Here is a 17,099-nt window from a genome sequence, read left to right on the forward strand (position 1 = left end):
TGCAGCTCCCTGAATTGGGGACGTGCATCGACTTCAGTGACAATAGCAGATGTCTAGGGCAGGTCTGTCACAAAACCTGAGGAAGAGACAACATGCAACTTGCACGTTGCCTCCCTCTGTGTTCACGGATCTATGTGTCCACAGTGATTTCAACAACGTCCTCAAAAGGAAGGTTGGGTCCCAAACCAAGCCCCCTCCCCCCAAATTTCTAGGCTTGGAATGAACTACGTGCAGTCCATCATTTGCATGCTCCCTTGGAGACCCCAAATACTTCTTGATTTCCAATTTTTTCATTTTTGGGTGATTTGTTTTTTTACAGGTCAAATGCATCTGAAGTGCAATATTTGCTTCCCAATTGACTAGGATAAAAACCTGCATAAACTGTATCTGGGACTGGCATAATGTCACTTCTCGGGTCCTGAAATTTTGGGGAGGGGAGGCAAAATTTGTCCCTCTTTCTCTGCATTTTCCCGCTCCTATTCCAGTTCGCCCCACCTCCTCTGGTACCTCTGCGTACTCCAACCTTTCTTGATTTATGGTTTCTTCCAAGAATAAGGGAAGTAGATTTCCAGACAAGAAGAATCAGCTGCACTCTCACTGAAGAACAGATATTAAAGAAAAGCAAGTTAGAAAATGCCTCATGTAAAGACGCCTTTGTTTAATGAGATCTTAGTGGAATAGCAAGAATTGCAACCTTTTGGTGTTCTCTTTTACAGTCCAGTGTGCATGTCCCATGATGACTTCTGGATAAACAAGTTTTAACTGCATCGTTGTTGCGCTTTGAGAGATTTGTGTTCTAGAAACGAAAGTTATTCCACATTTCTATGGGGCCAGGGAGGGCCCTCCTTTTGGACATGGTGAGGTATCCATCTCAGTCTAACACCACAAGAGTCTGTATTGCTTCCCTAGGGCCCTTCCAGATAGGCCCTATATCCCAGGATTTGATCCCAGGTTTTCTGTTTAAGGAGCCCCCGGTGGCACAGTGGGTTAAAGCACTGAGCTGCTGAGCTTGTTGATCGAAAGGTCGCAGGTTCGATTCCGGGGAGCGGCGTGAGCTTCCGCTGTCAGCCCTAGCTTCTGCCAACCTAGCAGTTCGAAATCATGCAAATGTGAGTAGATCAATAGGTACCACTCCGGCGGGAAGGTAACGGCGCTCCATGCAGTCATGCCAGCCACATGACCTTGGAGGTGTCTACGGACAACTCTGGCTCTTCGGCTTAGAAATGGAGATGAGCACCACACCCCAGAGTCAGACATGACTGGACTTAATGTCAGGGGACTACCTTTACCTTTACCTTTCTGTTTATCCCAGATTATCTGGTAGTATGGAGTCACACAATCCAGTTTAAAGCAGAAACCCTGGGATCAGATCCTGGGATATAGGACCTGTCTGGAAGGGCCCCTAGTGAGTTTTGCAGAAGAGCTCCAGAAAGAGCTGCCACCTGATGCCATTGTCATCCTCTGCTCATAGAGCAGGGCTGGGCATCTGAGGTTGGTTCAGTGGCTCAATCCGTGCCCATTTTTAGAGTGTGGCAGACTCTAAGGTAGTTGTGATGATGCTGTGGAGAAAGAGATGTTGGGAGCAGAAACAGGAGCATTTATCTCCATGCAGCATGAGAGCCTTAACCAGTGCTACATTCTGTTGTCGCATCCAGAATCTAGTATTCATCTACTAGCTCAGGAGTCCTCAAACTTTTCAAGCAGAGGGCTGGTTCGCGGTTCCTCTGACTGTTGGGGGGTTGACTATAGCAGGGGTCCTCAAATTAAGGCCCGGGGGCTGGATACGGCCCTCCAAGGTCATTTACCCGGCCCTCACTCAGGGTCAACCTAAGTCTGAAATGACTTGAAAGCACACAACAGCAACAACAATCCTATCTCATCAGCCAAAAGGAGGCCCACACTTCCCATTGAAATACTAATAAGTTTATATTTGTTAAAATGGTTCTTCATTTTATTAATTGTTTTGTTTTTAAGTATTTTTGCATTACAAATAAGATATGTGCAGTGTGCATAGGAATTTATTCACTTTTTTTCAAATTATAATCCGGCCCTCCAACAGTTTGTGGACCCCTGGACTATAGTTTGAAAACAAAAACATGAAATAATTCCTATGCATACTGCACATATCTTGTTTGCAGTGCAAAGCAACAACAATAACAAAGAACAATATAATATTTAAAATGAACAACAATTTTAACCAACATAAGCTTACAAGCATTTCAGTGGGAAGTGTGGGCCTGATTTTGGCTGATGTGATAGTCAAGTTAATTGGGATTGTTGTTGCTGTGTGCCTTCACGTTGTTTCAGGGCAACTGGAAGTCTAAAGTTTAGGGTAGGGGCCGGGTAAATGACATTGGAGAGTCTCAACCAGCCCATGGGCCTTAATTTGGAGAGCCCTGGACAAAATTCTGTACACTACAACAAAACAAAACAATTTGGCAAAAAAGATATCTGGGAAGGAATAAATTCTTATATTACTTCATCTAATTCTTTTATTGTATTACTAGCCATCCACTGCCACATGTTGCTGTGGCCCAGTCTGTGTATATGTGTTTTGTGTGTGTATATATATTTGTTTATATGTGTGCTTGCGTATATATATGTGGTTTTGCGCATGCATTGTAATTTTTGTTTTTTGACTTTTTAAGTCGCTTCTGCTGTGTTTTTTCGGTGTTTTTATGAGTGATGGTTTTTTTGTATGAGTGATGGTGGAGCCCCCGGTGGCGCAGTGGGTTAAACCCCTGTGCCAGCAGGACTGAAGACCGACAGGTCGCAGGTTCAAATCCAGGGAGAGGCGGATGAGCTCCCTCTGTCAGCTCCAGCTCCTCATGTGGGGACATGAGAGAAGCCTCCCAAGATGATAAAACATCAAATCATCCAGGCGTCCCCTGGGCAACATCCTTGCAGACAGCCAATTCTCTCACACCTGAAGCGACTTGCAGTTTCTTAGGTCGCTCCTGACACACACACAAAAAGAGTGATGGTTACTTGTTGGCCCGATAGGTATATTGTGTCCAAATTTGGTGTCAATTCATCCAGTGGTTTTTGAGTTATGTTAATCCCACAAATGAACATTACATTTTTATTTATATAGATTGGCATTATTATTCTGTTTCCCAGTTTGGCCATTTTGTTAGGAAGTACAGCATAAACTGTTGAACTAATAAAATAGCATTAAGTTTTACAGCGACCCTAAGTTTGGTCGCTGTTGTGGATCAACTTGCCCTTTCTACTTCCAGGCCCATAGTTTTGGGCAAGTTGTGACTTATATTTTTTTGCTGTGTGTTTATAGAGTGTTTTGCCACAGCAGTAAAACAAAATGATTAAACCCGCTCTGTAATCCAGGACTCACTTTTCTCCCAATCCAATTGTTCATTGTTTTCTTAGCTGCTCAGCTTAATACAAGAGCCAGATGTTGCTGCACCCTGGTGATGGTGTTTTTCTTCAGTAGCATTAAAGTTCTGATCTCGGCTGAGCTGGATTTGTTGTCAGAAAGTTGCCGAAATAGACATTATTTGTTGTTGTTGCTGCTGCTGCTGCGTGCTTTGAAGTCGCTTCCGACTTATAGTGACCTTAAGGGCAAAACTATCATGCTGTTTTCTGTGGCCAAGAGTATGTAACTCACCCAAGGTCACTTAGTGGGTTCCATGGCAGAGTGGGAAATTGAACCCTACTTTCTTGGGTTGTCGTCCAAAACCCAAACCACTACATCATTCTGGCTTTGTGTAGAGAAAATTACTGCAGCAGGAAATGTGTATTGAAGCTGTCCACTTTACAGGGATAGCTCTACCATTAGGCAAAGTGGGACAACTGCCCCAGACCCCAGAGGTTGAGTGAGGAGAGATCTCCATTTGTCCCATGACTTGCTGTGCATGCCATCCAAGTGACTCTGCTTCCTTGTAGATAGTGGAAGACTCTGCCCTCTTATTGGTATTGATCCAACTGCTGCTGTGGCCCTGTTTTGCCCATAGGTAAAGGTAAAGGTTTCTCCTTGATATTAAGTCTAGTTGTGAAAACTCTGGGGGTGGGGGTGCTCATCTCCATTTCTAAGCCGAAGAGCTGGCATTGTCCGTAGACACCTCCAAGGTCACATGGTCGGCATGACTGCATGGAGTGCTGTTACCTTCCTGTCGGAACGGTACCTATTGATCTACTCACATTTGCATGTTTTCATACTTCTAGGTTGGCAGAAGCTGGGCCTAATAGCGGGAGCTTACCCCGTCCCTGGATTTTTGAACCACCAACCTTTTGGTCAGCAAGTTCAGCAGCTCAGCGGTTTAAGCTGCGGCATATATCAGATAAAAGTCTGGGAGGTGCTCTTGAGTTCTTGACCACAAGCAGTGACACGTTTTGGGCTGCCTCTTTACTTGCGGCAGATTCCTATCAAGTATTAAGTAACCAGCACTCGAGAAGATTGTTTTAGGTTGAAACTGGATGGTTGCTAAAGTGTACATGGTTGCATGACATGATTTGGTATGAAATGTGTTTAAAATTACAGACTAAAGCTTATTGCTCTGGCACTGTAAACGCTAACCTGATTTGGGGGCAGGGAGGAATGTGCAAGGAATGATTCAGGGAAATTGAAACAATATTATGATATTAAGGAATCTGGGTGTGAGTGTGTGCTTTGCACTTAGTCCAGCTCTTGTTACAAAAAAGAGGCTCTGGAAGCAGCACCAATTCTATTATTACTCATCCCAGCTGCTGGATGTCACTGTCTGCAAAGGCTGTGTGCAAACGTTGTTGTGCAATTAATCCAAGCGATAAGGCATCACAGATGCAGCTTTTGGTTTTGCGTGAACAGAAATACCTACTGTATTTCAGTCCAGAACGGCACAACTGTCCCTGTCACCACCCTTGCTTCGGGATCTGTGCCACACTGCTTTCCCTCACCCGACACCTCAGCTATCTTGTTACGATTCTTCCAAAAGCTGCACATCTTCCACTACAAAGCAGGCTATCTCCTTTCAGCAGTCCAGACTTTCTTAAGGAACCTTCCTGTTCCAGGGGAAAGGCCTCTACTGGTTGGCTACAACACATTCATCATGAATAAGGATAGTTGATACAGTTTTTTCTGCACATTTTTTCATGTTTTGGTAGAGAAGGAATATGAGATCAAAAACTCCTACCTGTGGGAGAAAGTAACATTGCCAGATCCATCCATCCATCAAAGACGAAGATGCAGAACAATGGCTTCAAACTACAGGAAAGGAGATTCCACCTGAACATTAGGAAGATCTTCCTAACTGTGAGACCTGTTCAGCAGTGGAACTCTCTGCCCCGGGGTGTGGTGGAGGCCCCTTCTTTGGAGGCTTTTGAGCAGAAGCTTAATGGCCATCTGTCGGGGGTGCTTTGAATGCAATTTTCCTGCTTCTTGGTAGAATGGGGTTGGACTGGATGGCCCAAGAGATGTCTTCCAACTCTACGATTTTAAGGTCCATTAACAAATCTGGGTTTTAATCCCTGTATATTCAATAATTTGAGTCCCCCTCGGGGGGGGACGACCCCGCTTTGAGCCCCCCTCGGGGTGAGAAAAACGGGATACAAATACTGTAAATAAATAAATAATACTCGTATTGAACTTCATGTGTGTTCATGTGACCAATACGATAGGAAGGCATAACACGGTACTGTGGTCCATTCTGAGAATATGTGTACCTTACTTCATTGCATAATTGTGGGACATTTTATGCCAGTTTTCATTTAGCAAAAAAGTGTGGTGTGAAATGCTGTCTTTATTGAATATTATCAGTCCATATGGGAGAATTTTGTTCTGTTGGATGTACCAAGATCTCCACATTTTTGAAATTATTATTATTATGTTCATTTATATCCCAGGATCCCTCAGTGGCACAGTAGGTTAAACCGCTGAGCTGCTGAACTTGCTTAATTCGGGGAGCTGGGTGAGCTCCCACTGTTAGCCCCAGCTTCTGCCAACCTAGCAGTTTGAAAACATGTAAATGTGAATAGATCAATAGGTACCACTTTGGTGGGAAGGTAACTGAACTTCATGCAGTCATGCTGGCCACGTGACCTTGGAGGTGTCTACGGACAACGTTGGCTCTTTGGCTTAGAAATGTAGAAAATAATAATAATAATAATAATAATAATAATAATAATAAACTTTATACCCCACCACCATCTCCCCCAACAGGGACTCGGGGCAGCTTACACAAGGCCAAGCCCAAACAACAAATTACAATAAAAAAACCCCAAAGACACAAACGGCAACACAGTAAAATACATAAAACATATAAATACAATTAGCAATATAAAAATACGATATCCACAATCACAATGACAATGAAAATGAAAATGAAGAACAATTTTAACAAATATAAACTTAGTATTTCCATGGGAAGTGTGTGCCTGCTTTTGGCCGATGAGATAGGGTTGTTGTTGTTGTTGTTATTTGCTTTCAAGTCGTTTCAGAGTTTGGTTGACCCTGAGTGAGGGCTGGGTAAATGGCCTTGGAGGGCTGTATCCGGTCCCCGGGCCTTAGTTTGGGGACCCCTGGTTTAGACAATGCAAATGGATAAGGTAGACATTAATTATTATAGTTCTAATTGATTTTATATGGATTTTTATTATGTGATATTAAATGTTTGTAATTGATATGTATGTATGTATGTTTATGGCATCTAATTGTTGCCAATCTGTACGCTGCCCTGAGTCGCCTTTGGGCTGAAAGGAGTGGGATGAAAATGCTGTAAATAAATAAATATATTTTTAGGTTCTTGTGGGTTTTTTCGGGCTATAGGGCCATGTTCTGGAGGCCCTATAATTTTTGTTAAATTTGTTTGTAAGGTTTTGTAACCTTTCTGCGTGGGGATGGATTTCTGGCTGGTGTGCCATTTCTTCTTCCTTCTCAAGTCTAATCCTTTTAAACAATTGTGAACACTTCCTTCATTATCGCCTGCTGGCCGTGGTTCACATTCCACCATTACGTTGATTATTTGTTTGTTCCTGGAAGCACTTGAGAGCTGTAAGATTTCTTTCCAAGCTATCCTGTTGCAGCTCTCAATAGCGACAGTGAAAGTTGCATAGATCGTTTCTAACCTTAGCCGTGGGGGTATCCTGCCAAACCCACCCACCACTTTGCCCCAGAGGGTTCTTGCTTTAATCCTGGCTGAGATCAAGCTGTGCACCTCTTTTTGTTGTTTCTCAGCTCTTTGATTTCTTGCCAACGGAGAAAATCAGGGTGAAGCTTTGCCCTCTGGTTCTCCGCTCCAAAGGTGGAAGGGGTAATGATGACAGCTGTGTCTTTGGGTTTATCTCTAATGGCGAGGGTTGTCGGTCATCAGCATCCCATCTCATGGGATTCCAGGGCCAAAACACAAGACCAGGGAGTGATAGAAACAGAGTTGGAAGGCACACCAAATACCGTATATTCCAGTCTTTTTCCACTGCAGGAATCTACCACCAAAACTGAGGATTTGAAAAGGGATGACATGATGTAAGACATGTGTTGGTAGCTGATTGGCTGAGCATGCCAGGGCCAGAGTTCTGATTGGCTGCTGTCTCTGTCTTGCTGCTAAGACAAACGGTTCTAACTGTCACTTTCACTTTGGACAGTGAAGAGAGCTCTAGCTGCCAACTATTTGAAGACTGATCGTTTTTAAGGCATGAGGGTTATTTTAAAGACTGTTTATTCCCTCTGTTCTCTGTCTAAATTCAAAGAGGCTGCTGTATATATTATTGCCCTGTTTGAACTTTTGAACTGAAGTAAAGATAATGTGACTTGTTACACAAGCCCGTGACACTTTATTATACTGCAGGGTATATCTTGGTTTAAAAACCTGTGGTAATGCTTCTGTTTATTTACATTTATCAACCTCCACAAAAACATCCCTGACAATGGGCAATCTAACTTCTAACCTGATGAACCAACCTGGACACAGCATATTATTCAAGAACACAGAACTGCTGGATCACTCCAACAACCACCATGTCCGAATACACAGAGAAGCCATTGAAATCCACAAGCATGTGGACAATTTCAACAGAAAGGAGGAGACCATGAAAATGAACAAAATCTGGCTACCAATATTAAAAAAAAACTCTAAAATCAGAACAGCACATTAACAGAGAGGAAACAAACAAGGACATCTAATCACCTCTCAACAAAAGATTGCTCCAGGCACTGCCAGGCAATCAAATGCTAATCAAGGTGGTCAGTTCAAACATTCACACCTAGCTCCAGCAGACAAAAGTCCTTTGTCCCACCCTGGTCATTCCACCGATATATAAACCCTTTTTCCTAGTTCCAACAGACTTCACTACCTCTGAGGATGCTTGCCATAGACGCAGGTGAAACGTCAGGAGAAATGCCTCTAGAACATGGCCATATAGCCCGAAAAAAACTGCAACAACCCAAAGATAATGTGACTTGTTACACAAGCCCGTGACACTTTATTATACTGCAGGGTATATCTTGGTTTAAAAACTGTGGTAATGCTTCTGTTTATTTACATTTACCAATCCCCACAAAAACATCCCTGGCAATGGGCAATCTAACTTCTGTTTAAATGCTTCCAACCAATGAGGGTCCACCATTTCCACCAGATGAGAACAAACTTCACAGGTTATATGCAATCTGCCACTATATGAGATTCCCTCATCCAGACTCACTTCTTTTTATTTCAGATATTTGTACCCCGCCTTTATTTCTTTATTTTACTTATTTACTATATTTCTATATCACCATTCTCAGCCCGGGGGCGACTCATGGCGGTTTACAGAATGGCACAATTCAATGCTCATAACAATATAAAAATAGCTAAAACATTTAAACATAGATAAAAATTCACTACATAATAACATCAATAAAAACATCATAATACAATAAATCCTCTGCATTTCATTACCAAATCATTATCCAGTCGCGTTGTCCAGCCATTCTGAGATCAGAGTTTATCTGCTACACTGCATTTGAGGAAGTCTGCTCAAATAACCAGGTTTTGACTCTTTTACGAAATGTTAAGAGGGTGGGGGGCGATCTAATGTCGCAACCCCCGGGGGGGGGGGGGGGGCGCGCTCAGGGCGGCTTTCAGCCAGCAACAATTAGATGCCTCCAATGTACACATAATAAAATACATAATAAAATGCAAAAATTACATACATTTAAAATATTAAATCACATTAATTAATTAAAATTGGTTTCTATTTCAATAACAGCCTGGTGGCCTTATCTGAGCCGAATTCTGTAGTTAGACTCTCCATCAAGCATGTCCATAGTCGATTTCCATAGTGATTCCATAGTGATTGTCATCATTGTCACTGTCATTGTCAGCAAGATTACCCGAAAGCCTGGTCCCACATACACGTTTTTAACTTCTTTCTAAAGGAAAGGAGGGACATTGATAATCTAATTTCCCTGGGGAGTGAATTCCACAGGCGGGGGGCCACCACCGAGAAGGCCCTGTCCCTCGTTCCCGCCAAGCACAGAAGATCTTAAACTCTGAGGTGGGATGTAGAAGGAGATACGTTTGGACAGGTACGCTGGGCCAGAACCATATAGGGTTTTATAGGTCAAGACCAGCACTTTGAATTGTGCTCGGAACTGGACTGGCAGCCTGTATGACGCTCCAGTGAGTAGTCTAGCTGCTGCCTGTTGGACTAGTTGGAGTTTCTGAACCATCTTCAAAGGCAACCCCACATAGAGTGTGTTGCAGTAATCTATTTGGGATGTAACAAGATAAGTAGATAACTTGGTCTCCACAATGTAACATCTTGGAATTAGGAAAAGTTGAAGGCCACTATTGAACCGTGGGAGTGGACAAAAAGAAAGTGCAAAGTGAAAGGGAGAGAATACTGAGTTGAGAGGAGATGCTAGAATTTTTCCTTTCATCATGTAGATCCTAATCCTGACAACTAACAATTCCAGACGAGGTTGGCATGGACAGAGTATCTTGTTCGATTGCCCTTCTTTTTCATGCCACTTACGTACAACAAAGTCATCTGCTTGTGTACACACACACTTTTACTTCCTTACTTAGGCGATCCCTCGTTTTCCAAGGATGATTGTCTTCCAGTATTCTTCTGTGTGTGGCCGTAGGTGACTGTGGAGCCCTATTCTTGCTCTGCATCTTCTTCCGCAGTGAAGGCATTGGTTTCCAGGTGGAAGGCGGTCTTGGTCGGGATTGGCTTGACACGCCTTCCTCTTGGCACGCTTCTCCCTTTCACCCTCCATTCATGCCTCTTCAAATTCTGCAGCACTGCTGGCCACAGCTGACCTCCAACTGGAGCGGTCAAGGGCCAGGGCTTCCCAGTTCTCAGTGTCTATGCCAGAGTTTTTAAGGTTGGGTTTGAGCCCATTTTTAAATCTCTTTTCCTGTCCACCAACATTCCGCTTTCTGTTCTTGAGTTCGGAGTAGAGCAATTGCTTTGGGAGATGGTGGTCGGGCATCCGGACAACATGGCCGGTCCAGCAGAGTTGGTGGCGGAGGACCATTGCTTCAATGCTGGTGGTCTTTGCTTCTTCCAGCACGCTGACGTTTGTCCGCTTGTCTTCCCAAGAGATTTGCAGGATTTTCCGGAGGCAGTGCTGATGGAATCGTTCCAGGAGTTGCATGTGACGTCTGTAGACAGTCCACGTTTCACAGGCGTGGAGCAGGGTTGGTAGGACAATAGCTCTATAAACAAGCACCTTGGTATCCCTACGGATGTCCCGGTCCTCAAACACTCTCCACTTCATTCGGAAAAATGCTGCGCTCGCAGAGCTCACGCGGTGTTGTATTTTGGTGTCGATGTTGACTTTGGTGGAGAGGTGGCTGCCAAGGTAGCGGAAATGATCAACATTTTCTAATGTTACACCATTAAACTGTATCACTGGCATTGGAGAGGGGTTGGCTGGTGTCTGCTGGAACAGAACCTTGGTTTTTTCAATGTTCAATGACAGGCTGAGCTTCTTGTATGCTTCTGCAAAGGTGTTTAGAGTGGCTCGTAGATTTTCTATGTTGTGCATATCTCTGTGCCGTCATTTTTTTTGAATGCAAGACCTCTCTTTTTTCTTTCAAAACTGCAACAGTAATGTGCATGGAGACAAAGCACCTTTGACCAAATTTTCAGGGTAAGGCTCCAGTGAAGAAGAGATGGAAGTAAGGTGGTGTGGGGAGCAGGAAAGCAAGCAAGGAAGGGAGCAGCACTACGGCACAAGGGAAGTGCTGATCAGGAAACATTCAAGAAACATCTAGCGAAAGGTGTAAAGCCGCAGAGTGAATTTTTTTAAAGTAAGGAAAACACAAGGATTAGGTGTCACCATACAGAATGCAAATAATCCTGCTTCCTCTGTCTAGAATCACACAGTGTTGCATAAATTATGGATTGAGCGAGACGGGGTGATATTAAGCATAGCAACACCCAAGCTTCTCTGCGCAGTCTTCTTGCTATGCAAATACCACGCATTGTATTCATGAACACACTGAAGCATCACATAGTTTTCCATTTTAATTTAAGGTGAGATATATTTGTATGCTTCTTTTCATGAATATATATTCACAATATTTCTTAGGTTTTTTAAGGGCTTGGTGCTGACCTAAAGGAAAGAGCATTTATATTGTGGAGTTTCACCAAATCTCAGTGAAATGTCTGGAAATCAGTTTTATCTGTCATATCCTGCAGGCAAAAAGATTGGGTGAGGAAAGGACAGTAGATACACAAGTTTAGTTGTTTAGTCTGGACGAGAGCAAACAAATTGAAGCTTAATCCAGACATAAGTGCTCTTGTCAGACAAGACAGATCATAACTTAAAATACTGAGCCTGTTCTGGATTCTGGAATCTCAGGTTCACAGCATGAATGTACTCCTGGATTCAGAATGTAGTCTGGGTAGGCAAGTCTAGAGCGCTAGCTGTTCCTGTTCCTGAAGAAGTCAGATATGGCTATGCCTTCATTATATTTGTCACACCTTCGAATAGGTTCACCTTGCTTTTTTTTTTTTTTTGTCGTGTCAGGAGCGACCTGAGAAACTGCAAGTCGCTTCTGGTGTGAGAGAATTGGCCGTCTGCAAGGATGTTGCGCAGGGGATGCCTGGATGATTTTTGATGCTTTATCATCCTTGTCGGAGGCTTCTCTCATGTCCCCGCATGAGGAGCTGGAGCTGATAGAGAGAGCTCATCCGCCTCTCCCCGGATTCGAACCTGCGACCTGTCGGTCTTCAGTCCTGCCGGCACAGGGGTTTAACCCACTTCGCCACCGGGGGCTCCTGGTTCACCTTGCTGAAAACACCAAACTGCACACAGCCAGAAGTCTTTATAGTTTGTTAAAAAGTAAAGATAAAAAGTTCTTAAAAGCAAAAGTAATGTTCTAAAAGATCAATACAAAATAACACTTTGAAGCATGATCCAAAAAGGCACCAGCAAAAGCAAAATCCCATGAGAACATGACTGAGTCCTGAGACCATGAATACAAGAACTGCAAGATAATCCAGACGAGCAAAATGCAAGCTTCTTGGTTAAATGAAAAGTTGCTCTGACAAAAGTTTGGTCCCAATCACACTGCTTAATACCCTTTGCAAAACATGAAGGCATTTCTTTGGCTTCTGACCTCCTTCTTGTTAGCTATTCTCACACTCCTTCGAACTCTGAATTCCAAACGGTCAGCTCGATCTAAAGATCCTGTTTTGTCAAGGTCAGTCTGTTTGTTAGTGTTATCCAGTTTGCCTTCCTACTCATTATCAGGCTGAGAACTGTCCTCCTTTTCTGAGTCAATTTGCACCTGCACCTGGCTAGTTTCAGCATCAACAAACTCATTCCTTGGTGTGGGAAACTGAACTTCCACACCCTGTTCCTCATTGGATATAACAGGGACATTTTGAACCAGATTGTGAACCTGAGTCCCATCATCCTCATCAAAGACAGTCTGTGGTTCCAGCTGAGTCACAACAATATTGAGTTTGAGTTACTGAAAAAACAGTCAATGTAGGGCTGCCAGTGGGTCCAAAATGCTGTGGCCAAACTGCTGACTCAGACTGGTTGCAAGGTGCACCTAACTCTTAGGACCTCATCACATTAAGTTGTCTATTGTGAGTGATAGTGAGGGGATTCACCAGACATTGTGGCATATCTGTGGTGCAGCACAGTAATCCATCACCCACAGCACCATCTTCCTCATCACATGGGGGAAAGCACCGCTGTCTGGCTTCCCCCTACACTCGTCCCATCGCTGGCAACGAGAACATGGGAAGTCTCCTTATTGCTCCCTTGTATGATGCTTTCAGCACTTTTCGGGTACGGGGCTCCGTTGGTAGTAGCTCTATGTCGTTTGACGTGATTCAGTGGAGTCCGTCCTTGAACTGTGCTGAACGCATTGTGTTGTTGTTGTTCATTCGTTCAGTCGCTTCCGACTCTTTGTGACCTCATGGACCATCCCACGCCAGAGCGCCCTGTCGGCTGTCACCACCCCCAGCTCCTTCAGAGTCAAGCCAGTCACTTCAAGGATGCCATCCATCCATCTTGCCTTTGATCAGCCCCTCTTCCTTTTTTCTTCCATTTTCCCCAGCATAATGAAAGTTTCGTACAACAGGTAAATTTGCCCGTGTGATAAAGTCCTAATTGAAAGAGCTTCATAGGCTGTGAGTGGAATTCATAGTGCTGGTTATGGCCTCTAAAGACCGAACTGGCTTGGGTCCAAACTGAGACTGCCAGAAACTGTAAGATATTTACATTTGGTGAAGATAGGGAAAAGGGCCGTCTTGCAGGCTGTAAGATCACTTCCCACAGGATAATCACCTGGTCTTCTCTCTATTATATTCCCACTGTCAGCTAAATACAATTTTTATTCAGGCAGACTTTTCTCTCTTAACCCATGGGACAGAGCGGATTTTCCATGGATGTCATTGCTTTCATCTACTTTGATTATGCTTTAAACTGTTTCAACTGGTTTATTTAATTCAGAAACATTGGTATCAATACTTGTTTTAGCAGTTCATTGTTTTAATTTGTTGCATACTGTGCTGGAAGGTGGGAATATAAATAAATAGATTAAGACATTTAGGATAATTATTTTGTAGAATCTCATAGGGGGAAAAGTCCCCAGCTGGGGTTCTTCTTTGGAGGTTTTAACTTCAGATTCATTTTGCAAGGGGAGGCTGCAGGGGACAAGGGATGTAAACCACTCAAGACAACAACGTCTGATGTTAATATTGCCTTGTTTTTACTATTGCAAGCTGTTTTGAGTCTCCTTTGAAAGAGGAAAGCAGGATATAAATACATAAATATCATCATTATAATCATCATTATGACATCCAAATGGTTGTCCATAAAATTAGAATGTTTCAGCTGAATTTTCTATTTTTTAAAATAAAAATATTGCTGTAGTTAGATATAATCACAAAAACATAAAAGCCCAGGTTGCATATATTATAGTGATATATCACAAAGGCTAAAATTCTCTTTTTTAACCCACCTAATATACTTGCTTCCTAGTAAGAGCTGTCCTTTTTACCCAATTACAACGATGCTTGGAATCACGTGGGTTTGTTTGCATGCGTCAAAAGCACATGCTGTTGTTTTAGTTGCTGCTGTTTTATTATAGCTGCTGATTTTGTCAATGTTTCTGTTACTTTAGCTACAATATTATGGTCAATATTATATAGGATGAGAGCCATGGGGGAATGGCCCCAATTCTAGTGGTGCCAATGGATGCATTCCTTGTTTTCCTTTTGTCACATATAGTCTTCAGTCTGGCAAACAATCGGCTGATAGTTCTGTGAATAAAATGTGTATTGCCCCTGAGTGCCTGGCTTTTTAATATTTAGTACCTGAGTAATAAAACTTAATAGAGCTATCCTGTATGGCAGTGTTTCTCAACCTGGGGGTCGGGACCCCTGGGGGGTCGTGAGGGAGTGTCATAGAATCATAGAATCATAGAGTTAGAAGAGACCTCATGGGTCATCCAGTCCTACCCCCACCAAAAAACTAGAAAATTGCATTCAGAGCACTCCGACAGATGGCCATCCAGCCTCTGTTTAAAACAGCATTTCTCAACCTGGGGGTCGGGACCCTTGGGGGGGTCGTGAGGGGGTTTCAGAGGGGTCGCCAAAGACCATCAGAAAACACAGTATTTTCTGTTGGTCATGGTGGTTCTGTGTGAGAAGTTTGGCCCAATTCTATCATTTGTGGGGTTCAGAATGCTCTTTGATTGTAGGTGAACTAGGCAAACTATAAATCCCAGCATCTACAATTCTCAAATGTCAAGGTCTATTTTCCCCAAACTCCATCTGTGTTCATATTTGTGCATATTGAGTATTCATGCCAAGTTTGTCCAGATCCATCATTGTTTGAGTGCTCTCTGGATGTGGTGCTCTCTGGATGTGGTGAACTACAACTTAAGGTCAATGCCCAGCTTATCCTTACACTATTTTCTGTTAGTCATGGGAGTTCTGTGTGCCAAGTTTGTTTCAATTCCATCGTTGGTGGAGTTCAGAATGCTCTTTGATTGTAGGTGAACTATAAATCCCAGCAACTACAACTCCCAAATGACAAAATCAATCCCCTCCAACGCCACTAGTATTCAAATTTGGATGCATCGAGTATTTGTGTCAAATTTGGTCCAGTGAATGAAAATACACCCTGCATATCTGATATTTACATCATAACAGTAGCAAATTTGTAGTTATGAAGTAGCAAGAACAATAATTTTATGGTTGGGGGGTCACCACAACATGAGGAACTGTATTAAGGGGTCGTGACCTTAATAAGGTTGAGAACCACTGGTTTAAAAGCTTCCAAAGAAGGAGCCTCCACCACACTCCGGGGCAGAGAGTTCCACTGCTAAACGACTCTCACAGTCAGAAAATTCTTCCTAATGTTCAGATGGAATCTCCTTTCTTGTAGTTTGAAGCCATTGTTCCATGATGGTCGCCAAAGACCATCAGAAAACACAATATTTTCTGTTGCTCATGAGGGTTCTGTGTGGGAAGTTTGGCCCAACTCTATCGTTGGTGGGGCTCAGAATAATCTTAGTTTGTAGGTGAACTATAAATCCCAGCAACTGCAACTCCCAAATGTCAAAGACGATTTTCCCCAAACTCCACCGGTATTCAAATGTCAGCATATCAGATATTTGTGCCAAATTTGGTCTCGTGAATAAAATACACCCTGCATATCAGATATTTACATTATGATTCATACCAGTAGCAAAATTAATGAAAATAATGTTATGGTTGGGGAGGGGGGGGGGGGGTCATCACGACACCAGGAACTGTATTAAGGGGTCACGGTATTAGAAAGGTTGAGAAACACTGCTGTATGGGATCTGAAGAAGGAGTGAAGTAGTTGGTATTCTGTTGCTGACTGATCCCTTTTGTCTTATGCCAATTTTGGCAGGGTATGTGTATGTGAAATGAGGTTATTTAATTTTTCAGCCTATTGGATCACGGCCTTTTATTTCCTCCTCCTGATCCCTATTCACTGTTGACAGCAATGGGAGGCAATTGGCTGTTTCAGTTCTAGCTGCTAGGCTTGTCTTGAGCTTGTCTTGAGGGAATGGAGCAGAAAATGCAAAGCCAAGCCGTATTAGACTAGCTGTCAGGAATAGTCAGTGGTTAGTGGGTCAAATAGTCGAACAGGCTTGAAAAGGAGGAAAGCTACACGGGTGATAGACATTACATCAAAGTGTTTGTATTACCAAGCAGCAGAGAGAACCCGGGAATAGTAGTGATGGAATAAACCAATCTTCTTTTGTAAAGGAGGAGAGGTTGAATCCCTTTGTATTTATGGAGTGTTGGTTGCTGATAGGACGTTCATAAACATTTAATATGGCAGTGCTTTGGGTCTTTCCAAAATAAGCTGTAAACGACGGGGAAATGGTAACGGAGAGCCGAATCCTCCTTTCCCGTGGGCTTTTGTTATCAGCCTGATGAAAGAGCCTGCACAGGTCCTGGCTGCCATGACAAAGTGTATTATTTGTGACTTGGAGAGATTGAAGCTCTGAGAAGGGGTTGTCAAGATAAGACGAAAATCCGTTCACGGTTGCCATTTGGTATATATACTGTACGAACATCAGGAGTCTATTTAGAACTGAAAAGTGAGCCTATCATTAACTATATTGGAAACAAATCCCAGGTCTGGGATCTGGAGAATTGTTAGGCAATTTCCA

At 43.1% G+C, this 17,099-nt stretch overlaps 1 protein-coding gene across 8 annotated transcripts in view; it reads left to right on the plus strand.

The window, feature by feature from the left end:
- The window catches only part of ANKRD44 (ankyrin repeat domain 44), a 211,517-nt gene that overhangs the window by 29,529 nt on the left and 164,889 nt on the right, over positions 1–17,099 (plus strand). The window lies entirely within an intron of this gene.

The sequence above is a fragment of the Anolis sagrei genome, chromosome 1, assembly GCF_037176765.1.
Source record: "Anolis sagrei isolate rAnoSag1 chromosome 1, rAnoSag1.mat, whole genome shotgun sequence".
Lineage (NCBI taxonomy): Eukaryota > Metazoa > Chordata > Lepidosauria > Squamata > Dactyloidae > Anolis > Anolis sagrei.